This window comes from Canis lupus, chromosome 4 (assembly GCF_011100685.1).
Source record: "Canis lupus familiaris isolate Mischka breed German Shepherd chromosome 4, alternate assembly UU_Cfam_GSD_1.0, whole genome shotgun sequence".
NCBI lineage: Eukaryota > Metazoa > Chordata > Mammalia > Carnivora > Canidae > Canis > Canis lupus.
The window spans coordinates 77134409-77161605 of NC_049225.1; the positions used below are offsets into that span (position 1 = coordinate 77134409).

At 37.0% G+C, this 27197-nt stretch overlaps 1 long non-coding RNA gene and 1 pseudogene across 1 annotated transcript; one reads left to right on the forward strand and one right to left on the reverse strand.

The window, feature by feature from the left end:
* LOC102156065 lies at positions 1–26067 on the reverse strand. The gene is made up of 3 exons (XR_005358633.1): positions 25794–26067; positions 24120–24317; positions 1–533 (listed from the first exon to the last, which is right to left on the reverse strand). It is a non-coding gene; the product is annotated as an uncharacterized LOC102156065 (long non-coding RNA).
* LOC612647 overlaps positions 1–27197 on the forward strand; it is a 197962-nt pseudogene that overhangs the window by 121591 nt on the left and 49174 nt on the right.

The window sequence follows — 27197 nt, forward strand, 5'->3', positions numbered from 1 at the left end:
AACAACTATAACTGTTTTAATCATATACTAATGGCATGAAACAAGCTGAAAAAAACACACGCAAAATTTTTAATTATACTATCATGATAGAATTTAGACCAATGCAAGGCTAATTTTATTCTATACCAATCTTCCGGACATGACAGATTTTATCTAATTGATCTTTCTCAGATGTCAACACAATTAAAAATGTATGATTATGGGTGAAGGAAGGAATATTTCAGGACTAGATTAGAATGAGTTTTCTGAAAGTCTTGAATTTCTTAAAGACTTTCATGTTTTAAGTTCAGTAAAGACCGTCATTTTCATCATTGAAGAATTAATTTCTTTGTCATGAAACATGATATTGGCAAAGCAGGGCTAGTGTTTTTGTAAGTTTTTTCCTCTTTAATGTGTATTCAGATATATCAAAGACTTTTTCTTTTTCCATTGGCGAGCCTCCAGTTTTGTTCAGGTCATCCTCTGTTTATCCTGTTACCACAGAGCACATGTTGACGCAGAGAAAAGTGTAATTCTGTCATTTCCTCATTCCTCTGAAACAACAGATACAAATTATTTATTTGCTTAAATACATCATAATTTTCTGGGAATATGACCAAAGAAAGATAAAAGTATGACTTTAGCAATTTAAACAAAATAATGAGATCAAACTGTCTTGGCTAGAAGGTACTTAGAAGTACTGTTTGGTTTATTCTCTACCAGTAATGCTATCTCTTAGAAATCACGTGCTGCCCAGACTTTTTACACATTATTAAGGAATATACGCTATTTAAAAACTCTTTTAAAACTAGGATATTATGCTTTTTTGAAAAAAAAAAAAGAAACAAATCAATAACCCCCCCAACTCCAGAACAACTCAAAAAACCAAACTCTGTAGATTTCCAAATTAAAAACAAAACAAAACAAAACAAAAACCCAACACCTCCCCCAATTTCTCTATTCGCAGATATTTGATTGACCCAATTTCCATTATGGTGTAATAGAAGGTATTAAGTTTCCTCAGTTAACAGCTTGATATTAGTCATTCCATTGATTTATAATATGTCTATGAATGGTACAATATTTGACAGATGGGCTTTTAAGAATTTTGCTGATTTTCAACCTGTTAGCTATTAATTTATGTTCTTTTACATGGATTGTATTAATCCTTTTATTAGAAACTGTGGTGCTAAATTACATTATGTGGACCATGTTCAAAATTAATAGAAATTCCATGCTTAACGTATAAATATATTGGTTCTTTCTTTTTAGGAAACATATTCAAGTAATATGAGATCAAAATGGTTTAAGTTACTAAATAAGAATGGAGGTTTCAAATCTGTTTCTAATGCTGATTCATTGTAAGATGTGTGAATTTTTTTCCCCTGATCTGTTGTAATTATAGTAATGAGGCACCTTGAAAATGGAAGCTGTTAATTAATAAGGCTATGTCTAATTGTAGCTGCTTTCTACCACTATCTGGCATTTTGAACAGTAATCAGATATTAATGTACCCTCACATACACAGAGTTCTAACCACCATCTCCCCATAATTTATTCTTAATCCATCCTGTTTAGCTCTAAGAGAGAGCTCTCTCTCTTATAGTCAATCAAGTGTCTCCCATCTCTTGCAGTAATTACTTTATTGTAATATTTTTACCTTTAGGAAAGATATAACTTATTTTCTCCCCCAGATGAGTTTAACTTGTGTCGTTGTCCTTTATTGGCCACATCTCATCTTTGCCTGTTTCTAAAATGAGACATCTCATTTGTTCTTTGAGTCTGTCGATACTTGTAAACTTTTTTTTCAATATGATAAATCTACTGTTTCAATCACAGCCATAACTGGATCGCATTCTCTGACTGAAATGGAGATAATTTTGATAGGGATTTTGTAGCATTTATAACATTCAAATGTTAAATGGGCACTAATTTAAAGCCAAGTGTAATGCCAATTAACATTAGATTAATCAGGCAGTTGAAGATTCAAGACCATGATTTGGGCATGTCCATTTATCTTCCTCCCTGCTAAAGATCTCATTGTAATGATAGACATTTTATTTGTAAAATAATGAAACCAAACTGGTATTGGAAAACATGGAAAGAATTCCATGAAGATAGAAACCCAATGGAATTGGAATGATGGAAAAATCAGAAGTGAGAAGATGGTAACCAGTGGAATCAAGGACAAGTATTATTTTTCCCAGAAGAAGCTAGAGAAGCTCTAAGAGCAGAGCTCTGCAGTAAAGAGTGGCATTTACAAATAGGCCTGGTTAAGGACTATTATCGGGAGAATTAATTAGCAACTGCATTGGAAATAGCTGTTTCTCTTGTATGTTCAAGAAAGCTACCATTCAGACTACTGCCTTCTCTAAAGATGTGCACCTTCCAGTCAACCTGGCGTGAAATCCTAATGTGGAGACCTGAAAGAAAAGCATGGTGGAGGTCCAGGTAACTCTGGAACTTCACCAGTTGACACACATGAACATACATGTCCATGGTCCCCCCACCCCAACACCCAGTATACTAAAACTGAGTTGTTGTTGAATTTTGAGCTGGATTTTCCACAGTTGTGGAAATCCTCCACCTGATTGTTCATGGCCCTCATTTCCCCACCAAGACACACGCTACCTGCTTCCGCAGAACATGTAACCAAATCTTATTTAAAAGAAGTTGTGGTACGGGAAAAGAAAGAGCTTATATAAATACAGAGGGAATTCCTACTGATTATTTAACCCAATCAATTAGAAGTTCATTCATAAATGCATAAGCATCAGGAATACCAGGCTTATACGGAAAACAGCATGAAGAGGAGCACACAGATGAAAGCTATACAAGTGGAACTATCTCAAAGGAAATAGAGATAGTATCCAACAAAATGTTTTAAAAATGCTAATTCTTAATTTCAAAGAGATTTCAGAAAATATCACTTGCGAAAAAGAATAGGAAAACATAGAATGAGAAACACTTTGGGTAATTAAACAATATGAATGCTAAAGTACAAAATTTAGTGAAGTGGACAAATAATGATAGAATGAACATGGCTGAGAGGAAAATTGGGATATGGAAGATAAAGTTGAAAAACTCCCGAATACAGGATGAAATTTTGAGGTGAGAAATATACAAGTATATTAAGCAAGTCTTAATAGAAGTTCTGTAAGAAGAGGATATAATTATTAATGTTAATAAGAGAAAATTTCCCAAAGTTGTAGAAGGTTCAGGTCTCAGGAGACCTTGAAGGTGAACTGAATACTAAGAGAAATTATTAAGAAAAGGAAGAGAAAGTGTAGAAATGTCTTGTTTCAATTTAAAAATTCTGAGGGAAAAAATTTCTTTTTTTTTTTTTTAAATTTTATTTATTTATTCATGAGAGACACAGAGAGGCAGAGACATAGGTAGAGGGAGAAGCAGGCTCCCTGTAGGGACTGGATCTCAGGACCTTGGGATCATGACCTGAGCCAAAGGTGGACACTCAACCATGGAGAACCACCCAGGTACCCCGAGGGGAAAAAAAAATTCTTAAAGGCTTCTGGAGACATGAACATAATTCATTTATGGAGGAAAGAGCAATAATTTTAGCAACTCTGGATACTTTGATGCAGTGACTTGAAAATTATACCAAGATGTTAGTCAGTTTGTAAGTTTCAATGATAATTCAAGTTTTCATAAAATATTATCCAAAAATTAATATTTTGAACACAGAGATACCCAGAACATTATACATGATGCCCAATATTAATAAAAATTGCCCAGTAATACTTAGGAGAAAAGAAAAAGTAAAGAGGATGGGTTGACACATAAGACAGGGTAACAGCGCAATATGACTCTAAGAATATTTAAAGGGACTTGGGAGTCTTGTTATTGTTGACAACACAAGATTTTAAGGTACAAGTATTTTATTTAAAGGTACACTAATGAAAAAATAAAAGTACATTAATAACTACCAGCAGAACTAAAAGAAACTACTCCTACTAGTGATTGACTCTTGGAAGTGATTCTAGGAATGTAAAATTTGAGGGGTTTTTACTTTTCTATCTTTCTGTATTTCTTGAAATATATTTAACTATGTAAGTATATGATCTTATAATGATAACAATGACAAAAATAACTCATTTTGAAAAGAAAAAGTCCCATGTTCTTTGACATAGGATCAAAGAGTTCTCTCTTTTTAAACTTTTATAGATGTTTCAGAGTTTTCTTAAATACTGGAAAGGGATTAAGGCAAACAGTAAAGGCAGCATTATTAGAGAATGGCAATGGATGAAGGCAAGGAGAGCTGGAGATTGCAACAATTTCTACACGTTATGAGGATTTAGAAATAAAACAGATTATGATCAGACCTCTAGCACTTGCACTGAGGAGAAGTAATAGACAGAGTGGGCTCGTGGCTGCTTGTGTACTTGTTCAGGGCCCCCTGCTCAGTAGCATTCCTTGCTTAATGTTCAATGCTCAGGCTGCAGTCTTGAAATGCTTAATCATTTTATCTTTGAATTTGTATTTTGTAAGAGTCCAGTGCAAAGCTAGAGTATATGCACTGGGAGCTCAGAACCTTGGAGACTTGGAGACTTGGCTCAGGTGTAGTCCCCTCAGCTCTACCTGCCCACCTCTCTAGTATTGGTTCTCAGCTTACTGGTCTCAGTCAGTTGGTTCTCTGGGTTCTGCTTGACCCATCCCCACCTCACCAAGACTGTAACCCTCCTGGTCCCATTGGTGGGAAATGTCTATATTCTGACACTGCCCTGATTCTGAGAGAACTTGGGCATTGGCACAGAGAAGGTAGGGGCTAGTCTAATACTTCATGGTGTCTTAGGATGGCATAAAACTTTGACCATCTCCTTTGTAGGCTGGCAGTGCCATGGTGCAATCTGCAGGCAACTTAGCAAGGGGCCTACAATGTGTGGGTGTTAGTTAAAACCTCTCAAAATTCCTAGGTTGAAACCCTAATGTGATGGCATTTAAACATAGGGCTTTGGGAGGAAATTAGGTCATGAGGGTAGAGACTTCATGAATGTAGATAGTGGCCTAGAGACAAGAAGAGACAAAAGAGCTATCTAGTTCTCTTTTTACCATATGACGATGTAACAAGAAGATAGACCTATGTAATCTGGAAAGAGGGCACTTACCAGCAACTCAAGCATGATGATTCCCTGATCTTAGACTTCTGGCCTCCAGAACTGTGAGAAGTAAATGTTCAAGCCTCTTAGTCTGTGGTAATTTGTTATAGAAGCCCAAACTAAGAGTGTTTCCCATTGCCTATCCAGGTACCAAGCAAAACACAGCGTGGAAATTGCAATACATTAGAATATATCTATCTGCTGTGGGGTGGGGCTGCAGGCCCAGGGGAAGGAAAGATTGACTTCCCTGTTTCCAGCAAGGACCATAGATTTTCATTTTGCACTAGGCCCTGCAAATTATGTAGCCATCCCTATGGGCCAACTCCATGTGAAACAGTGGCCGTGACGTCGTCCTGCTGTTTCTATGAAGGGGTGGGGGGTCATGATTCTGTCTTCCTATTGCCAAGAAATGATGGAACGTCAGGAATTCTTGTTGATCTTCGTGCTGGCACCTCCGGCATAGCCATAGCCACTTCCTGAGATGAATGCCTCCTTTTCATTCTCAGCAATATCTTCACTCAGAAATGACCATGTTGCTGCAAGCTTCAAAAAGTCTCCCACACCTTTGCTTCCAGGTCCAGTTCCAAATCACCTGGTAGGTATTTTTCTACCTAATTCATTCCTTTTGACATTTTTATTTTCCTGAATTTTTCTTTCTGTTATAGGCTTCCCTTATTTGTACTTTTCTGTCTCTCAGGCTTTTCTTCTTTGTTCCTAATCTAGTGGTAAGATTTAATTTATCTCTTACAAGACTGAAAAGTAGGTGGAATTTTAGATTCTTACTAGTATTTATTCTCTCTCCCCAGCTATTTTTTCATTTTGGAAATGGCATTTTTCAACATGTCATTATTTGTTCTCAGAGCTTATGTTGCATGCTTTGTCTAAATCAAGATACAGTTCTCCTGAAATTTGGGAATACATGCTTTTAATTAACTTTATTTCTGCTGATCTTCATTTAAGTTCCATTTGAAATAATTTCTGAGAACCAGAGTCTATAAGGCTCAGCACTGGGGCCTGGCAAGTAACACAGAAAATTCTCTATTAGAGTATTTCAGGAGGGCTTTTGTAAACCAAATAAATTGAGAGTTCATCTACCCAGTAATAACTGACAAGTAAGCTTTTGCAGTGAAGAAAGAAGCTGATGGTTAAAAGTCCCGAACTCCTCGATGGTTTGCAAGTGAGGGTTTTGAAAGGCAAACTTTGGGGCAGGGGTCTCCTGAGAAGGTGGATGCCATTGATTGGAGGCCCATGAGGTCATGATAGCCGGTGTTACTTAATAACTGGTGCCGTTTTGTTTGGTTCCCCGGAGGTCCACTCCATCTCTGAGAAATATCTTTGTTCTGTATGTCAGAGATTTCATTAGTGCTGATTAACTACTTGTTCTACAGGTCCTTTTGAGTGATAAGCACTCCTATCCCTTGAGCCTAGGCCTTTGTGTTCCTTGGTGGGTCCAGCTGTACCTGTGGGTGATAGAGCCTTTAGTGTTCATTTTTCCATCTGAACTAACAAGACACATTCTGGCTTCACTGCTTCTATTTGGAGTAGAAGGCAAATATGTAAATTACAAGTATTTTTCATCTAGTCTATATTTCATTTTGGTGTTCAGTTGATCATTAGACATATTTCATATATAATTAATATCAGTGTTTCAAATATTACCACCAGTATTTCTTTATTTTTTCATACTTTCTCACCCAGCCACTAGAATGGCCCAGATCTCATACTTTAGAAATAGCAAATAGGAAAAGTAGAAAACAGTGATGAAGGTGAAGTGGGAAAAAGAAAGAATATTAGAAATCTTTGCCAGGTCACTGTGGCCTCCTAAGGTCCAGCTTGGAGAACACCTTGACAAACTAAAAGTCATCTGGCTTTCATATTCTTCAATAAATATTAGTTGATAGAAGACAGTACTATAAATAGGTTTACAATAAAGGCAGAAAGAAAGAAATAAAACTATAATATTTGCTGTATCTTTTGTGTGCCAGGCCTTATACTAAATGCTTTACATGTGGTATATTATTTTGACTTCGGAGTTCCTCTGGGAGTTGAATATTATCCCATTTTTATAAGAGAGAGCAAAGGCTCAAAAATGTTAACTTTCCATAGTCTAGGACAATTAGAGACTGATAGAGCTCTGTTTCATACATGTCTGTCTGATTTTTGAATACTCTCCTGAACTACTCTGAGAATTCTATTCTTCCTTATTGTATTTGCTTCATTTTCCTTATAAACTCAATGGACTAATGTTAAACTTTAATTTTAACGAGACAACCTGCTGCCTGACCTGTAAAAACCTCACCTTTTCTCTTAGGAGCCATCTTAATTTAAAGAGCTGCCAGTCTAGGAAGGGTCAGTAAGCTCCTTCCTGTTGAATTATCATGCCTCATACACTTTGTTTTATGGCTTCAGATTAGAGCTAAAGTCCTCCCTTGTTATTCATTGCCTTGTTTCAATAAGGACAGAGTTGGTTAATGTTTTACTGGGAAGATCCCCAGTGGTCACAATCTGGCATGTGAGAAAAATTGGATTTATTTATCAATGTATAACCAGCTGTATGAGAGATATCTTTCCCCACCCATTTTCTTCCTTGTTGGTTACTTGATTTGGGAGGAATGTGCATAGTGAAAAGAGATGCAAATTTTGAAGTTTTGGTTCTTCAAAGGGAACAATCAATTCTGGGTTCAGTTTCCCTATCCTGCCCCTCAAAACCTCAATTTTTAAACTCTTTATTCAGAAGATCATGGACAAAAGCTAAGCCAAAATCAAGATGAGAGAGAAAATTGTTAGCAATGTCAGCTCTGGGGACAGTCATCCTTCTCAGTATTCCACTGACCTTGTAAATTTAAAAACTGCATAGTCCTAGATGAGGGTAGCTCAGAAGCAGCAAAACGAGGAGGATAATAACCTAACACTGCTAGCTACACAAAATGTTTGGGGCGTGGTTCTTGAGAAGCCTCCTCAGAAATTACCTTTGAAATTTTTTGCAGTCCTGTGTCCCAGGACTTTTTGTGTCCACTCATTTTCTTCTCCTAGTTTAAAAATTTTGCTCAAAACATTTACATAGTGTTTATCATTATCTCAACATAGAAATATTGAATTCCAACAAGAGTCCAACAAAATACGTCAAAAGCAAGAAAATCATCACAATGAAGTCCTTTGCTATTCTTTTGTATATTTAGACACTATACTGCATCTCTGTAGTATTGTTTCATTTTAACTAAGGAAAACAATGAAATAAAATTTTCTGAATTTAAATTTACCCTTTCAGTTTTGGAATAATTAAAGTTGTACCTGGCAGTTTCACCTTTTTTGTGTATCACTGGATTTGCTCCCTGAATTAGTTTAGGGCTGCCATACCAAAGTACCACAGACTGGGTGACTTAAAAGAAATTTGTTTTTTCACAGTACTGGAGGCTAGAAATCCAAGGCCAAGGTGTTGGCAGGGTTGGTGTCTTCCTTCACATGGTACTTTCCCTTAGTGTGTCTGTGTCCTAGACTCCTTTTCTAATAAGGACACCAGTCAATGGATTAAGCCCCACCCAATGACCTCTTTCTACCATAATTACCTCTTTAAAGATCCTATCATCAAATACAGTCATATTCTGGGGGACATATTCAGGTGTAGGGGAGAAAAAATAGTTTCCCCTTCACCTTCTAGGTTCTTGTCTGAGAACTCCCACCTGTAATCATAAAACACAAATTAGCAGGAAAGAAACAAACAGAAGTTTAATAACATGCATACTTCACAGTGATGCCCAGGAAAACTGAGTAACCTCTGAAGTAGGCCAACCATCACCTTAAATAGTATCTTCAGCTAAAGACAAAAAAATGTTTGGGGGTGGGGAGGTCAGTGTTGGGAGGTTACTAGGAAAAACATAGTCAACAAGTAACAAAGGTGTGGTTGTTATGATGCCTTCTTCATTGATAAGAATTTCTAAAGATTTAGTCATCTTTTTCTGCCTGGTACAGAGAGGGAGACAGCCTTACAAATGGAAATTTTTCTAATAAATGTAAGATTTTCATACAAAAGGAATACTCCTATTTGGATTTCAGAGCTTCTCTTGTTCGACTGTTTCTTAAAAATATTTAGCCCAAAATAATCAATATGCCAAAGAAGTAAATTTTGGATGGCAAATTCTGCATTCCTTCAGGGGGTTAAGGACTTTGACATACAAGTTTCATGGGGACACAATTCAGCTTTTAATAATCCCTAAAATCTATTCACAAGCTGGCAAGCAGGGTGATCCTTGCTTAACAAGAGTCAGACGGAGTCATTTCTCAGCTCACAGTTGCCATCTTGCACAGTCCCATCAGGTGCCTGGCATAGAGGAAGACTTAATTCATGGCTTTTTTTTTTTTTTTGAATAAATGAATGCATGTTTTGAGTGTGCTTTTAAAACTTCAAATTGGTGTTAACATTTGTTTAATAAAATGTAGCTCTATCTACTTTTTCCGAAACTTCATGTAATAATCAAGAGTTTTGGTGTTCCAGGCTTTTGAGTTATTTTGATTCAGGTGTATTCTGTACATTTAATGCATCCAAAAGAGAATTTGAAAGGCACAGAAAGGTCAAATATCAAAGATTTTCTGACTGTGTCATTTAGTCCTGTACGAGTTATCTTAACATACCGTGGGCAGCATATTTCTCAGAACCACATGTAACTGACGCAACGTTTAACTCTAAATATCCATACAAAGTAGAGAAGGCCTTCTTTTGATGTAATTCTCTTGATATCAGAGGAAATGTGCATCAAACTTTCTATTCATAAAGTATAACTTAGTGCTTTTAACAGCAGGCTCGGTAATTAGTTGGGCAATTAAGGGACCATAAATTATAATTTTAACTCAGATAGACATCCTCTCTAACACCTTGGGAAGTCCATTTACCATTACTTTCTCTATTTTCCCATCTATAAAATAAATCTAAATATAGATGCTCCATAAACTTGCTGACGAACTAAAGAAAGATAGGTTTAGAAATGGAAGAGGTTTTGCAAGGTTATCTGCGTAGGTCCCCAGCTTCCACGCACATTAATTTTGTAAGGATAGACAGTTGCATTCTCTAGTTTATTCTTGAAAATTATATATATATATATATATATAATGTATTTTAATGTTTTTATTGAGATTTATGTGAAAAATGCTACAAAGTGATTTCCATATATTATAAGTGTGTATCGTATGGAAAGCTAAATATTAGCTAATGTCTGCTACAGAGGTAAATATATTTACCAGCTGTAAGCTTGGTTGCATCTTAAATTTCAAGGTTAATCATTAATGTATTTAAACTAAGGTAATTAAAGGTGTTAGTACCTACAGATCCTGATTCATAGCCTCCTTTCTACATATCCTATTCTGGATTTAGAACTGAGCTTTAATATTCCTTTCCCTTTCTGAAATCATGTTCTTTTAAAAGTGCTGGCTTGTATTTCCTTTTCTTATTTTGTTGCCTCTTTTTCTCTCTCTCATTAATACATACTGTATTACAACCAAAACCTTCAATCAAACCTTTTATTCATTTTTACTGTTCTGCATTTGTGTTATCCCAAAGGGATTTTATTCCTATAATATTTACTGCTGGGCCACATTTAATCATCTTGTCTTTTTTTGGGAAAAAACCCACACATATCCTTTCTTTTCTACCACACTCTTCCCCTGGGACCCTGATGGAGTTGAAGTTCATAATACTTGAGAGGTTACACATTTTAGAATGGTGTCACCATTCTAAAGATGTCCTATGGGCGTGGTCCCCAATTTGGGTACAGGAGGTAGAAGTCTACCAGTCAGTATCCTTGCCTTTTAAGGTCATGTGTTAGAGAAAAACAATCATTCTGTTGCTTATTAAATTCTTGACACCTATTCAGCTCTCGCCATAGGTGTTAAGATGCAACAAGGGAGAGAGAGATGAAGCTCAACTCCAAATAGAAGAACAAGTAGTGATATTTAGTTAGAGAGTGGAAGGGGTCGGGGTGGATGGGTTGAAAATTCTCAAGAGGACTCATCAAAGGTAGGGGAAATTCTTGTTAAACTGATCTAGCAATTGCTGGAGGCAGACCACGGTGAGGAGATAGCAGGTGTGAGATGGTAGGGCATGAGGAATTTGGTAGATATGAAGAGTGGTCAGATAGGGATCTGCTTTTCACAGATCTTTTCCTTTCTTTTTTTTTTTTTCTGTAAACAGTTATGAAACAATTATTATTAATAGATTTTATTTCCATAACACTTTTCTTCTGCCAGAATTCCCAGGGGATACTACATACACAAATTAAAGGGACGCCTGGGTGGCTCAGTGGTTGGACACCTGCCTTTGGCTCAGGTCTTGATCCTGAGATCCTGGGATCGAGTCCCACCTTGGGATCCCTATGGGGAGCCTGCTTCTCCCTCTGTCTGTGTCTCTGCCTCTCTCTCTGTGTTTCTCGTGAATAAATAAATAAAATAAAAAAAAGAAATTAAAAAAACCCAAACAATTATTTCTTACACCTCTTAACTCCACCTGATGTCTGAAGCAATCATTGTTAATCTCAAGAATTTCACAAGTATTTTGAGTTAAGTTCTGTAAAATCATCCAATCTTGGAGGATGGCAGCCTATTAGGATGAAATATTTGGAGGATGAAGAGCTTTAAACTTTAAAAACAACGAAGAGGTATATGAAATCTGACATTCTGGACAGAAAGAGCCTTGAAGAAAGTGAAGAAATGTGTAAATGTTACATATGTGGGGGAAGAGTTTTACAAATATCTAGCCAAATCTTAACCAGAAGAGCTTTCTAAATAATGAGTCACTTTAAACTTTAGAGTGTTTTTAAAGTCTAGATTAGAATCTTAGTCAAAAAGTATGATTAACTATAAGTTTCTGGTAAAGTTTGGATGTCATAAAAATGGCTAGATTTTGTGCCTGTAACAATTATCTTTCATCAGTGTCTCTTAATTCTCAGTGCAAAAAGCAAAGAATGCCTTTTAAAGTTGAAAACAGACTATACAGCATATGACACCAAAGCGTCATGTGTGAAGGTATCATAAACATAGGGGATTATTTCAAAGATAGATACATATTGGATATAGAAACAGTGATAAACTTCTCATAGAATACAACTGAACTCTTAGAATCCTCTAAACATAAAATGTGATTATTTTTTTCTTAGACTTCACTACATTTAAAAGAAGTTCCATTTTCTTTTTTGCTTATACATGATAAGTTGTCATGTCTCCATTACTTAGATTGTAGGCAAGAGTCATTGTCTGAGGTCAGGCGCTTTGTATAGACTTTTTAGAATTAACTCTTCTCTCTGGAGACTACCTAAAGTTTAGACATTTCCTTGATCCCGGTCACTCTGGGAATTAGGCTGTAGCACATGGTAACTGAGTCCTCTAAGGTCACTTGTCAGAGTTAATACCTTTTAAAAAATCAATAATTAGGACCACAGCTTGTCTGAAACCGGCTGATGATATGTAAGTCTATTTGTTTTCAGAAAATCCTGCACACTGACATGGCTCTTGAAATCAGTGGGGCAATGATGAACAAATGATGAATCATTTGTTCTCTAGCCTTACACATATCTGAACTTGTCATTAATCATCAGTGTCTGTGGGTGTGCTTGCATCTTTTTTTTTTTTTTTTTTTTTGGACTGGTGAGTTATAAAAGAACATACAGAACCAGTGAGTGATGATTAACAGAAAGAGTGTGGAGAAATATTGGTGCTGCCAGTTCATTGTTTTGTGCTTAACTTTTGCCAGTATTCATTACTACAGAAGAATATTTGAATGACTTCATGTCAACACTATGACAAGCAGTTCAATCCTTCAGAAATATTCATAAAATACTTTGAAGCCATGAAAATTTTCACTGCGGCATATAATGATAAATCATCTCTCTCTACCGCTCTTGGTGTGTACGCCTAGCTTCAGACTTGGAAGAGTATGTCCCTCCAAAACTGAATTATATTTTATGTATGGATTATTTTAGGGTCCTGGGTAATTTTTTCCCTAGCTGTATATTTCCACATGGTTTAAAAATTATTTAGGTTCCCTAAGTCTAACTGTATTCTTTCAAAGTTAGATATATCTTAGTTAGATTTCAGGGAAATTCTTAGACCTGAGGCAAGTGAATTTTCCTATACTTTCTGGACCAGACACTAACCCTTCTGGGGTTTGCTCTGGCCTTGAGGCCAACCACCACCCACATGGGTGTCTCAGTAGTCAGAATTGCTAAGTTACCTTTTGGTTCTGTGAATCTGAGGCTTTTCCCTTTCTATGAATTTTTTTTCATTACTGAGTTGGTCTTTCCAAGGACAAATTTTTTAGCTGCTAGAATGTGAAGCACACAAGCCTTGGCTCTTGGCAGTTACTATTATGTCTCTGGTCAATTTTCTAGTTGCACCGCTAGCATTTAGCTTTGATCAATTAGTGGGAAAATACATGAACAAAATTCCATATTGGTCAGATCTGGCTTTCATAAGGAAAGCAATAGCCACGTGTGAGTTTATGAGTACATGCTCCTAATCACTGAGCATCTCAGACAAGTTTCTTTGACAAACATAATCTTTGCCTTCCTTGTGTCATGTATTTGCTTCTTGAATCTCCAGTGCCTTACTAATTCCTTTGTTTTTGAGTGCACAATACTTAATCCCTGCTCGTTCTACCTCTGAGTCCCACAATCTCATAGAATGTTTATAAGAAATACTTACAGCATTTGTTTTTGGAGAGAAAAAATCAGAATCCAGAGGATTGGCTTAATGATTTGAAACAGTGGTATTTCAGGCATTTGGCCCATGATTCACCTTTTAAAAACTTGTCTGGTGTGTAGGAGACACTCAATAGATATTTTTTAAATAAATGACTGAACATTGAATTAATCTTTAATGGTGCCAACCAACCTCGCCCCTTATCATGCACCTTCATTTGCTGGTTAAACATTTCAGAGTTTTTTTTTTTTACTGTGATACAGTCTGATATTCAAACTCCTTATCTTGTCAGTCAAGTTTTAGAATAGTATGAACCATACATACTCTTAATCTTGCATTGTGTCCCAGTAAGAGAGAAATTTTAAAAATCATTAATGCTAAAACTTTTATGTACTTATTATATATGAATAGCATACATATAGTACAATATTTTTTTAAATGATGGCTGAGGGATTTGAACATCATATATTAGGTAGGTATTTGAATATTATCTCTTCTCAGACTACAACATTTAATGTTGAGAACCAACTGGATGAGATTTTCCTTCTCACTGATTTTCCTCTTCATTGATCTTTAGTCATATTAACCATAAAATCATTATGACAATGTAGTAAATATATCTATGGATTGTTTCTTTTTTAGCTAAATTTCTTTAATGAAAACTGCTGGCTGAAATATATTTAGAATTGTTTTCCCTGTGTTTTTTTCCTATAATTTTGGATCATTTAAATGGAAAGAAAAAGTCGAATGATGCAACTTTAAGCAAAATATCACCATATAAAATGAATACACAATCTGAAATGTTATGATGATATTAATTAGTAAATAAAAGCCAAGTCTAGGAAGTCCAGGAAATCGGACTATATATATGAAATTGTAGTACATACTACAGTGTACTACAGTGTATATGCATGAATGCAAATACTTCCCACCTGTTTTTGTTGGAACATATTAAAAAGGTGAAGAAATATATTTTGCCAATGATGAAAACAATAGGAATTTATGATATACAAAATATTTTTCCCTAGATTTTGTATTTATGTAGTGTGAGCAATTGCTAAAACAATGAGAAGACGGGGAAGATAGATTTACACTTGGTATTAGTAAGACTTAAGGTTTAATTTCTCTAGTCGTATATCTTGATACTTCTCAGTGTCTAAACATGTTTAGCTGTCTTTCTCTTCAAAGATACAACATCACACCAAATCAAACCAAAATGCCTGTCTCAATCAATTTCTCATCTGGCTTCCGCCTTTTCCAATTTTGTACTCGGATCCAAGATTCTTACAAGACTTGTCTACGTAAGTGGCAACATTTTATCACTTTCCATTCACTCCTCAGTCTACTCTAGTCTGGCCTTTTCTTTATTTCAGCAAACTAGTTTTCTCTGAAATCATGAGTGAAATCCTCATCTCTAAATCCATACTTTGCTTCTCAGGAGCAACTGACACTCTGGTCGCTCTCCCTGAAATACTCACTTCCATTGACTTGAGCTATATGGGTCTTTCTTCTACCTTTCAGGTTACACCTTTCCTTTGCAGGCTCTTTTTTTTCTCTATTTGACCATTAAATATTGAAATTCCTTAAGACTCAATCATACTCTTTTCTGGTTTTTGTGTATTCCCCCTAGGATGTCTTCTTTACATCCATAGTTTAATTTACCATCGGCATAATAAGGACTCTGAAATTAGTATATTGATCTCAGACTTCTCTTGGCTTCAGTTTTGCATGTATGTATTGTTCCTACTTAAAAATCTCTTTTTAGATGTTTCTAAGGTGCCTTAAACTCAACACACCCAAAACTACACTCATGGCCTCTGTCCCAAACTCCATCCTCCTGTGTTTCCTGTGGCAGTAAATGCTATCTATACCTCTGATCACATCTCATTCATCCTTCTGTGCTCTGCTCCAGCTGCACTGGCCTGTCTGCCATTCTTTGAATAAACCAAGAAAATTTCCATCAAAAGACCTCTGTACTTGCTTTTCCTTTTGCCTGGAATGTCCTGCCTCTAAATCTTTCCAGGGCTATTCCTGGAAAGTCTTTATTCATTTCTCATCTCAAACGTGGCTGTCTCAAAGAAACTTTCCCCTGAGCACCTTATCTAAAGGAGTGGCTCGCCTACCCCTGCTGTTCTCTACATGTTGCTATTTTTCTTTTTTATGCTTATAAATATCTATTGTGATGTTATTTTTATATATGTATTGCATTTTCCCAAACTAGAATCTAAGCTTCTTAAAGAAAGTTACGTTTTTTTTTTGTTGTTGTTCATAACTGTCAAAAATAGTGTCTACCAAATACTACAAGTCAGTTTTACTTTTTGGTTTTCAAATTCATGCCTCTTTATCCCCATTGCTACTACTCTTGTTTGAGCTACCAACCTCTCATGTGCAATAGCTTCCTTAATTACATCCATTTAGTTACTTTTCAATACACATATTTTCTGCCCTGCAACTAGAGTGGGGTTTTTACAGAAGCAAATCTGATAATGCTTCTTTACTTCTTAAAAACATTTAAGCATTTTCCCATTCTTAAGGTAATGATACAAATCTTTAACATGGGTTATGAAGCCCTGAGTGATGGCCTTCATTTCTTAATGCTTTTCCTCTTAGTCTCTTTCTTTTTAACTACTCCGTTGTTCTGCAGTTTACTCAAAAGCACCATTTTCTTCTTATCTTCAAATCTTTTATATTTTTCTTTGGCTTGGAAGTTTCTTCAATTGCATTCACTCACAGCTCTGGACTTCATCTGGTTAATTCCTATTTACTTCTCAAATTTCAGTCCAAAGTCCAGTATACTCTGTGTCTGGCAATGTGCTATGTGCTAAAATATAACGGTGAGCTAAATATATTTACTTTCTTACCCTTTAAATCTAGAACAAAAACAATATAAACTTACTGGATTCCCCAAACTAACTCTTTCTAACCCCATTAGCCCTTTCAGAATTTCTAAATATATATATATTTATGCATTTATGGGATGTTTTTGATCTCTCTCACTAAGCAATAAGCTTCATGATTTGCAATATAGGTTTGTGGAATGAATGAATGCATCATGTCCATTGAATAAATACTACTTAAATACTGTGGCACATGTCAGGACTCAAACTTGATTTTAGTTATTAATATGATAATATTTTGCATATTTGTTAGATATATACAATGAAGATCATTTCATGGTTAAAATTTGAAGCATCTGTTATTACATAGCTCAGGCTTTATATTCTGTAACATTTTTTTCTTTCTCTTGTAGAATCTAAGTTTCATTTCCCTGCACATCTCTAATTCTGTCTAATAGGAATCTTGCTCGTGCTCTTGTTTACAATATCCTTTGATGAAATCGCAAATTTGGTCAAACATAATCCTGATTGAATGGGCTCAGTGGTCTTTGCCACAGCATTTAAATTAATCTGTTGGCAACAGGGAGAGAATGCATTTCTTTCTATTTGGCAGGATATTAACTCATTTCAGCCATGGAAGCTGTAATTTTCTGAATGGTATCCTAGTGGCTGGCAAAAGTTAATGCAGGTTTCTAGTCCCTTTCTTATGCCAATGGTACAATTTACACACTGAGAATCTGGCTAGACATACGTTGAGTTAAACCAATGCCTGATGTAAAACATGAGGAGTTCAGTTCAGCGAGCATGTTTTGAATTTTACTCTGTGGAAACTCTTCTTTTTAGCACTAGTGGGGGATAGAATAAAACATGTGAGAAAGTCAGGTTTTTAAATAAGATTGTAGTCTTATTGGATAATAAAATGTACATATCCCTGGGGACTTCATGCCATCATCTGAGAGCATTACTTATTTTTGACTTCTTCCAAAACCTGATCCCCTGTTTCAAATTCCTTCTCTGTAAGGAGTCCACTATTCATGTGATTACTCAGTTTTGAAATCTTGGAATTCTATCTATCATTCTATCTCTTTTCTTTTATACCATGTGTCTGGTAGGTCATCATGGTATCTCTTCCTCTTCAAAACTTACTCTCTTTTTTAACCCCATTGCTTCCATTTCTGTGACCCACATTGCCTTCTTTCCTCTTCAATGAATGATTTTCTATTTGAGATATTAGAAATAAGTTTCTATTCAAAAAAATTTTGTAAGTGATTTCATAGAGATGGACCACTGGAATGTCATTCACATAGACAAAAATGTAAGCAGTACTTCAAGGGCTGTGTGAGGAAGTGGATCTCCTATGATGTATCATCTAGCCAACCATTGCTAAGTGGTTTTCAAATGTTTGATGCTTTCAAACGAGAAGAGATTCAGTACTTAACCAATTTTAAAATGTGGTGTCTCTAATGGTGGTAAGTTCTTCCTATAGCGTATAGAAATCCATCTTTTCTTTTTGGTTCTTACTATTTCTCCTATTTAATAATCTAAATATTTGAATAAACAGCAGTGCTCTACGAGATCTGAACGTCATCAGCTATGTTAATCTTTTCTCTAATTGTTTCTCATAAGGTGTCTAGACACACTCAAAACTCCCTTAAACTGGGATAGTGCTGGAATGTAGTTCTGTAGATTTTAGTATTTTTTTTTCCTGCAAATTTGTTTGTTTTCTCACAAGTGAATTTTGTTTTACCCAAGGGACTACTAAATTTAGTTGAATTTAATGTTGTAAAGATACTATTATATTTCAAGATACTTGTTCCTAAATATGATGAAGGGAAAAAAAAACATTGTTGGCAGAAGGGTACTTTAACAGCCTAAACCCACAGATTAAAATAATTAGTTGATAAAATTTTCATTTTAGTTATTATACAATGCTAAAGAAACCAATAGTCTACATTTGATAAAGTTTAAGAGACTCAAAATTGGAGGAGGTATTTGAGCCTGTTGTACTGAAGTGACTTTATTTTAATCTCTAACATGAATCTTTATTAATATTTCTTGGTGTAGAATATACTTGAAGTGACAAGTTCAACTTTGAATAATTGGTTAATATAGCAACTATTCTGTGCCTCGGTAGTTGGGATAACTTCAAGAAAATCAATATAATATTTCAAATATCCTCCTTGTTAAGATTGCTCATTTTCTAACAAAAGAGACATAAAAAAACTCAAAAGCAATTTTTTTGTTCTCAGTATGCTTTCAGGAGATAAGAATGACATTGTCTCAATAATCTTTCCTTTGGAATACGATAAGAAATAAATAATTATTTAGGATACAAATCCTGAGAGCTAGTTAAAACAGTATACTTTGTAAAAGCAGCCTATCTTTTTTTTTTTTTTTTTTTTAGCGGCCTATCTGATTTGTTGAGCACCTGCCTTGCAATTCTAGCTGTTCATAATTATTTCTATAATCCAGAGGCAAAAGGAAGCCACAGCATATGTAATTGCAGGAGAGACAGAACTCTTCCTATTCTTGGTCATTGCAGCAAATGGTAATACTTCCTTCAGGGACAGGACTTTGTAAAGGAAAGAGTTTATTTTTTTCATATCAGCCCTATAAGCAGGGACCATTTTGATAGACTTAGGTAGAGTAGCCCAGGGAGCATCATATCAAGTTCTCAAATTTATTTTCACTAGTCTCCCTAGGATAAATGATGGCCCTAACCTCTTTGTATCTTTTTGTATCTAGTGTATTAATGCTGTGTATTTTAGTACCCACATTTTTTAATGCACTACAGTGTTTGAATTCTTCCCTTAAACAGTATACTGTCATTTATATTCAAACATCCCCTATGATGTACTGATTGCCATAATCAGTGGGTATATTTCTGCCTTTCTCTTGTTGAAACTCGAGGTGGCATTTGATGCTTCTGTGACCCCTTGCTGTCACATGCTTCTCATAATGTACCTCTCTATACCCTTCATGTATGTGTTCCTTTCTCTTTATCCATCTCTGAAATGCATATGTTTCTCATGTGGCAGATCCTGCTATTACTTACTCAATATCCATTTTTCCTTTTTTTCTTTATCAATGGAAGACCATACTACAGGTAAATATAGTCACTTCTCCAGACTCTTAAGAGCAGTCCCAGGCAATGAAATGTAATAAATTCTAGAAGATGGGCTTATGGGAAGACTGTTGCTTTCTAGATAGAAAGGGGCAGGTACCTTTTCTCTTTCTCCTTCTTCTTGCCAAGAATGCAAAGCATGAGCATCAGATAGATAAGCCAGTTTTTGACCTTGAGGATGAAAGTCACTTGTTTAGAAAAGCAAAGGTTGATTGATCCTGGGTTTTTTTTTATTGCCTTCTTGGTCTGCCACCTCCTGATTTCTCATCATGTCATAAAAATAAATCATTCTTGGTTAAGCCAGTATGGTTTTTGTTTATTTGCAACCCAAAGCAAGTCATGCCAATCTCTGCTATTGTATTGTGTTTTTAAATTTTTAAAAACTAAAAATATTTTGTATTTGTTTTTTCATTTTTTACTTTATTTTTATATTGTTTTAACTATCAATTAACACTATGTCCTTCACATTAATAAAAACTCCTTACATGCAGAGGTTGAGTTTTTCATCCATCTACCCAAACTACTTAGCACACATCTGGAAAAAAGCAAGAAGTCATTCTGATTCTTTATATATGACTAAGAAACATACTGGGGAATCACAAAATCCATGGAAAGGTCAGCTAATTTTTTTTTCAAGATTTGATTGATTGATTGATTGATTGATTTAAAGAGAGCATAAGCAGGGGGAGGGGGAGAGGGAAAGGGAGAGGGAGAAAGAGAATCTCAAGCAGACTCTGCACCTAGCACAGAGCCTGACGCTTGGCTCAAACCTATCACCCCAAGATTATGACCCAAGCCAAATTCAGGAGTTGGATGCTTAACCAACTGGGCCACCCAGGCGCCCCAGGTCAGCCATTTTTATACTATTTGAACTTTTGATCTTTTTATATGTTTTTGGTAGAAAGTATAATAATTTTTAGTGGGGGCCCTAAGAAATAGTAATTTAGTACAAGGTTCCTTACAACCAGAAGTTGAAGAAAACCTAGTAAATATAGGGGGATCAGCTTGAAATAGATTAACTCACCTAATGTAATAGAAAGGAAGGAGAGAAGGAGGAGAGAATGGCTATTAGTTAGTAAAATGGAGATAATAATGCGGCTGACCTTGAAGGTTGAAATGGGTCAACACATGTAAAGTACTTAGAACACAGTAAATAAGCACAATATGTATTAGTATGTAACTGGTGCCTAATATATTAGGTATTATTATTGTTAAAATAACTTCTCCAACCCTCCTCTAATAAATTTAAGTTAGATATATCCCTACCTATTATACTATATGCATATTTCTATTTTTGACTTATCGACAGGCATTATAACATTGTGGAATTCAAACCCAGGGCATATGGGTTTGAATTTTAGTTCTGTTACTTACTGGCTATATGATCCTGAGCATGTTAATAAAGTGGCTCTGGGTTCCCTCTCATAGCAGACTAGGGTAAACCTTGTTAATATGGCACTCCCCACCCTCGCATTCTCTTGCTAACTTGTTCTTGGCAGGAGTTCATCCAAAGCTGTCCCACGAGTGTGGCAGTGTGCAAGCAGCCCCAACAAATTGTCTGCTATGGGAGGGGAGCTTGAGCCACTTTAGAAAAAGTCCTTTTCCAGGGCTGGAGGGGTGAGTAGGCCGGGGAGCACAGGGGTGGGCCTGTGGTGCCAGTGAGGTCCATGGTAATTCCTTTGGGATGGGATCTGCGACCACCTGAGAACACTCCTGCTCCTCTAGCACATGCTCTGAGATAAGTAAACACATCTCCCTTCCTTATGCCACAGGTGTTTTTAAGATCTTTTTAAACTTCTGCTTCTCTGCTGTATCTCAGAGGGGCTCTTGTGCTCTCTCTTTAAGGGTGGGCTCTCGTTTTCCTTTTGCCCTGTGGGGCCTCCCAGAGCAGCCTGATGATTTGTACAGTTCCATGTCCTAAACCCTGCTGATTTTAAGAACCTATAAAGGATGTTAGGCCCCTCTGGTTTTCAAAACCAAATGTTCTGGGCATTTGTCTCCCCATTGCTGGTCTCTTGTGCCTGGAATACCTGGTGTGGGGTATGGCCCTCTCCCTTCTCTGCATCCCTATTTGGCTCCTGACTGGGTCTCTGCCCTTTCTACCCTCTTTGTTGTGACCTCTTTTCTTTGTTTAGCTGTGGAGAGTCTCTTCTGCCAGTCTTTGGGTCATTTTCTGGGCTATTTATACTGATGTAAACATTATGTAATTGTATCCAAGGAATGATGTGAGCCTAGGATCCTGCTACTCTCCTATCTTCCCCCAAAGTTAGTATTTCATTGTTTTTATCTATTCACTTCTCAGTGGACACTTGGGTTGTTTTCATGTCCTGGCTATTGTAAACAATGCTGCAGTAAACATGGGGGTACAAACACCTCTTTGAGATGGTGATTTCATTTCTTTCAGATATATATACCAACAAGTGAATTGCTGGATCATATTGTAGTTCTATTTTTAATTTTCAGGGACCCTCTATAGTTGTGTAAATTTACATTCCCACCAAGAGTGCACATGGGTTCCCTTTCCTCCACATCTTGGCCAGTACTCATTATATCTTGTCATTTTAATAATAGTCATTGTAATAGGTGTGAGGTGATACCTCATTGTGGTTTTGATTTGTATTTCCCTGATTATTAGCAATGTTGACACTTTTTTTTAAAAGAATTTATTTACTTACTTGACAGAGAGAGAGCGCGAGAGAGCAAGAAAGTGCACAAGCAGAGGGGAACAGCAGGCAGAAGGAGAGGGAGACACTGGCTCCCCACTGAGTAGGGAGCCCGACATGGGGCTGGATCCCTGGACCCTGGGATCATGACCTGTGCAGAAGGCAGATGCTTAACTGGCTGAGCCACCTAGGCACCCGACACCTTTTTTTAAAAAAAGATTTATTTATTTTAAAGAGAGAGAAAGAGAGAGGGAGAGAGATGGAGAGAGAAGGAAAGAATCTTAAGCAGACCCTGAGATTGTGACTTGAGCAGAAATCAAGAGTCAGATACTTAATTGACTGAGCCACTCAGGCACCTCACAGTGTTGATACCTTTTAATGTACTTGTTGGCCCTTTGAATATCTTATTTGGAAAAATGACTATTCATGTCTTTTGCCCTTTTAAAAAAAATCACATTTTATTTTACTTTTTTGCAATTGAGTTGTAGTTATTGCTATAAATGTTCCTCTTAGAACTGTTTTTGCTGCATCGTATAATTTTTTAAAGATTTATTTGAGAGAGAGTTCACGTGTGCACATGTGAATAGAGGGAGGGGCAGAGGGAGATGGAAAGAGAAAGGGAATCTCCAGCAGACTACACAATGCATGAGGAGTCCCAGCCATCCATGTCACAACACAGATCATGACCTGAGCCAAAACCAAGAGTTAGATGCCTAACTGACTGAGCCACCCAGGCGCCCCTGCATCTCATAAATTTTGATATGTTATGTTTCCATTTACAATTCCCTCAAGATTTAAAAAAGTTTTTCCTTTGATCTCTTTTTTGAAGCATTAATTGTTCAGGAGCATGTGGTTTAATTTCTGCCTATTTGTCAATTTTCCACCTTTTCTCCTTTTATTGATTTCTAGTTTCACACTATTATGGTCAGAAAAGATACTTAATATGATTTCTGTCTTTCTGAATTTGTTGAGATCTTTTTTGTGTCCTAACATATGCTCTATTGTGGTGAACATTTCTCTGTACACTAGAGAAGAATGTGTGTTCTGCTGCTGTTGGATGAAATATTCTATATGTCTGTTCGGCCCATTTGGTCTATAATGTTCAAATCCACTGTTACCTTATTGGTTCTGTCTGGATGTTCTATCCATTAATCTTTTAATGACAGGACTGTGGGCTGGTCTCTACAACAAATCGTGGTTAGTGGAGTCTCAGGCTGTGCTCTGAGTTCATACAGGGCCACAAGCTATGCCCCCAAGTTGGGTGGGATCCTTAGCCATGCTTCATGATCAGGTTCCTGGCTGTACTCTTTTGTTTGGCAGAGTAGCTGGTTATGCTTTTTTTTTTTTTTTTTTAACTTTATTTGAGAAAGAGAGAGCACAGAGAAGAGTAAGAAGCAGACTCCCCACTGAGCAGGGAACCCCACATGGGGGTTGATCTCAGGGCCCCAAGATCATGACCTGAGCCCAAGGCAGATGTTTAACCAGCCGAGCCACCCAGGCACCCCTGGTTATCCTCTTTGGTTGGGAAGGGCCCTCAGCTATATTTTGTAAATGAGTGGAGCTACTACTGATTGTGCTCTATGGTCAGGTGGGGTCACTGTCTGGGCTCCCTTTTTGGGTGGAGTTGCAGGCTGTGCTATGTGATTGGGTGTGGTGACTAGATTTGTTCCCTGTCTGGGATGGTTGTAGGCTGTGTTCAGTAATTGAGAAGGATACTCACTGGGCGAGTGGTGTATGCTGGACTCTGTGGCTGGGTGGTATCATCCTGGTTCCAGAGCTGCCCGGTGTCACTGTTTAGGCTCCTGCCAGTTGTGCTCCAGTTTCCTATGTTCTCTGTCTTGGCTTCTTGGTCAGGAGGGGCAGCAAGCTATACTTAGGTTGGGTGGACCTTCAAATTTGCTTCCATTCCTGGAAGAGGCTATAGAACAAGCTCCACTGCTGATATGGTTCATTGGCTGGGGACCCAAATAGACAAAACTGCCAACTAAAGTCCCTGGTCAGAAGGGATCACTGACTCGACTCTGTTAATGGGCAGAGCCTCTAGCTAGGATCTCTGCTCAGGCATTGCTACAGGGAAGAATAAGATCTGCCAAGATCTGAATACCGGTTGCTATAAGTCCTTCTCCCTTTTCCATCTCTGACTGATCCGCAGGGTCAAACCCCACAGATTTCTCCCAGTGATTCCTGAAATGTGAAACCTGAGTGAGTCTCTCTGGAAGTGTGCCACAACCCTGGGGAGCTAGATATCCACCTTGGAATCTCTTCCTGCTGAAGAAACTATAGGCCCAAGGGGGCTTTCTCAGAGCACCACTGTGCTGGCCTTGAAGATGGGTGATGTGGTCAGGGTATAGTTGCTTTTACCGTTCTAATGTGATATTCTTGGTCTCTGTGGGTCAGGGTGGGTGCTTCTGCCTCACCCCTGGGGGTGGGCTCTAGAATTTTCGCAATGGCGTCTTGTTTAAGAACTGTTGCTAGTTGGTCTTCTTGAAGAGGGGGCCTGAAGTCAGGAACTGCTGATTTTATCCTGATGACTGAAATTGAGCTTTCTGCAGGCAGGGTTTGTGACATTCATTTTATAAATTTCTAATAACTAATGCTGCAACAAGTATATCGTTGACATTCATCAAGTCTTTCTTGAATGCATAGATCATTTTTTTTCTTCTTCTTTTAGAAAGGAACAAAATTAAAAGTAAAAATAGATGAAGTTTTATTTAAATATTCTAAAGTTTATTGTTCAGAGTCAGATCATTGGCACACAATGGGTTTCACCATTCCTCTGCTAGTATTTCTTTATTCCTGTCAGATTTGATAAGGACTATAATAAAACTTAGAGAAAACATTAAACTGCTGACACTTGAAATATCCTGTTAGAAAATCTGATGTTCCCACTATTTTCACTCCCGTGGTTCCTGACTGTATTAAGCAGGTTTATTTAAGGGCAACTTAGGTCATGAGAGAACTTATTCTGGGTGACAGATTATACTGAGCCTATACTTTGTGTGTTTCCGTCACAATGCACTGTAATGGATGAAGCATTTGTCGAGTTTCCTTCCTTTTTTTTTTTTTATTTTTTTTTTTTTAGTTTCCTTCTATTTTATCATTGAGGTACCAGATAAACTTGGGTCAGGTGAGTTCCTCTTACTGTCATACACTTGCTGCTGGATATTGGGCCCTCTGCAAACAATCTTCCCAATCAGTTTGAAGATTTTATACAGGAGCGTAACATGATCCAAGTTTGTATTTGGAAAAGATCAATCTGGAGCTCATGGGAAGAAAAACTGGAGAGGAGTGACAGATCAGTGAAGAGACATGCAGTAGCCCAGGCCAGGAACCTAGACAGAAACAATCACTGGGTGCAGACATTGCCACAAAGGTTTTAGGAAATAACACTCACCCTTATTTCTTGTGATGCTCGTTATTTTTCCTTCCACTTTATTCCTTCATTTCACTCTGTTCCTTTTCCATTCTGTTCTACTGTATTTACGATGTATTTACATTCTGATACACCAAACCACCAAGTTGATTTTTACAAACTATTAAGAGGTCACAATCCACGGTTTGAAAAACTCTGCATTAAAGATCCTCCTGAACCTCATATGGTTTAAAGGTAAATCCTACTAGTAATACCTTTATTGAGAGTAGGCTAGTGTACAAGAGTTTCTAGGAGACTAATTAGGGCCCTTATGGATCTTCACGCAGAAATCTTGCTGAGGAGCTCTAAACCAGTTAGTTAATCATTTATTCATTTCCCATTCAGCCAGTGGATATTTATGGACTGCCTCCTCTAGGGCATTGTGCTAGTTGTTGGGGCTAAAGTGCTCAACAGAGGGCAGATCCAGTTTCTGGGGCTTGACACCTACATAATTTGGCGACTCATTTTGAGACAAATGATGTAAAACTGCAAATATAAAATTAGGTGCCAAAGTCATTATTTATTTAGGATGAAAAAAGATATCACACCATATTCTTTTTTTAATTAACTTATTTAAATTCAATTAGTTAACATAGTGTATCATTAGTTTCAGATGTAGAGTTCAGTGATTCATCCGTTGCCTACAACCCCCAGTGCTCATTACATCCTGTGCCACACCATATTCTTAACTTCTCAGGTCCCTCTGTTCTAGGATCTTTTCAGGGAATTTGCTGAAAAGGTTTACACAGTAATGCTTACTGACTGCAGCCTTGTTCCCCTCCTCACCTGGGACATCCTGCAGCTCCTACAGCTTCCCTCACTCACAGGGGCCTCTTTAGCAAATGGACCACAACCTGATATTCATTAGCTTCAAAGTAAATCCATTTGTGTTTACTTCCGTATCAACATGGGCAAGTCAGACACAATGAAAGGACTAGTCCTATGATACATTATTCAAGTATTTTGTGAGACAGAGAAGTACAGAGAACTGGTAGGAGAACACAAAGAAAGGAAATCAGACAGCCTTCAGCAGAGAGAAGATTTTCCTAAAGAAAGGCCTCTTCTCTGGAAAGAAGGAGTCCGAGCTCCTGTGCTGTAATCAGATCCGGGGACTGGTGCTGGTTTGCAAACTGTCAGCAACAGACCAGGACAAGACACATCCAGAAACTTAGAGTAAGTGTCTAGAACCTTTTAAAATAACCTGAAGAAATAATTCTGTGTCCATTACACCTAATAATATGGTTTAATCTTGCATTTTGCATGCCTTCCTATAATTCCGTTTTTCCAGAAATTCGTTTTTCTTATATTTACAAAGGTATGAATCTGCACAGATATCAGGAAAAAAACCTGGTTCTTCCTCATAGGTAAATTGAGAAACTGTCCGGG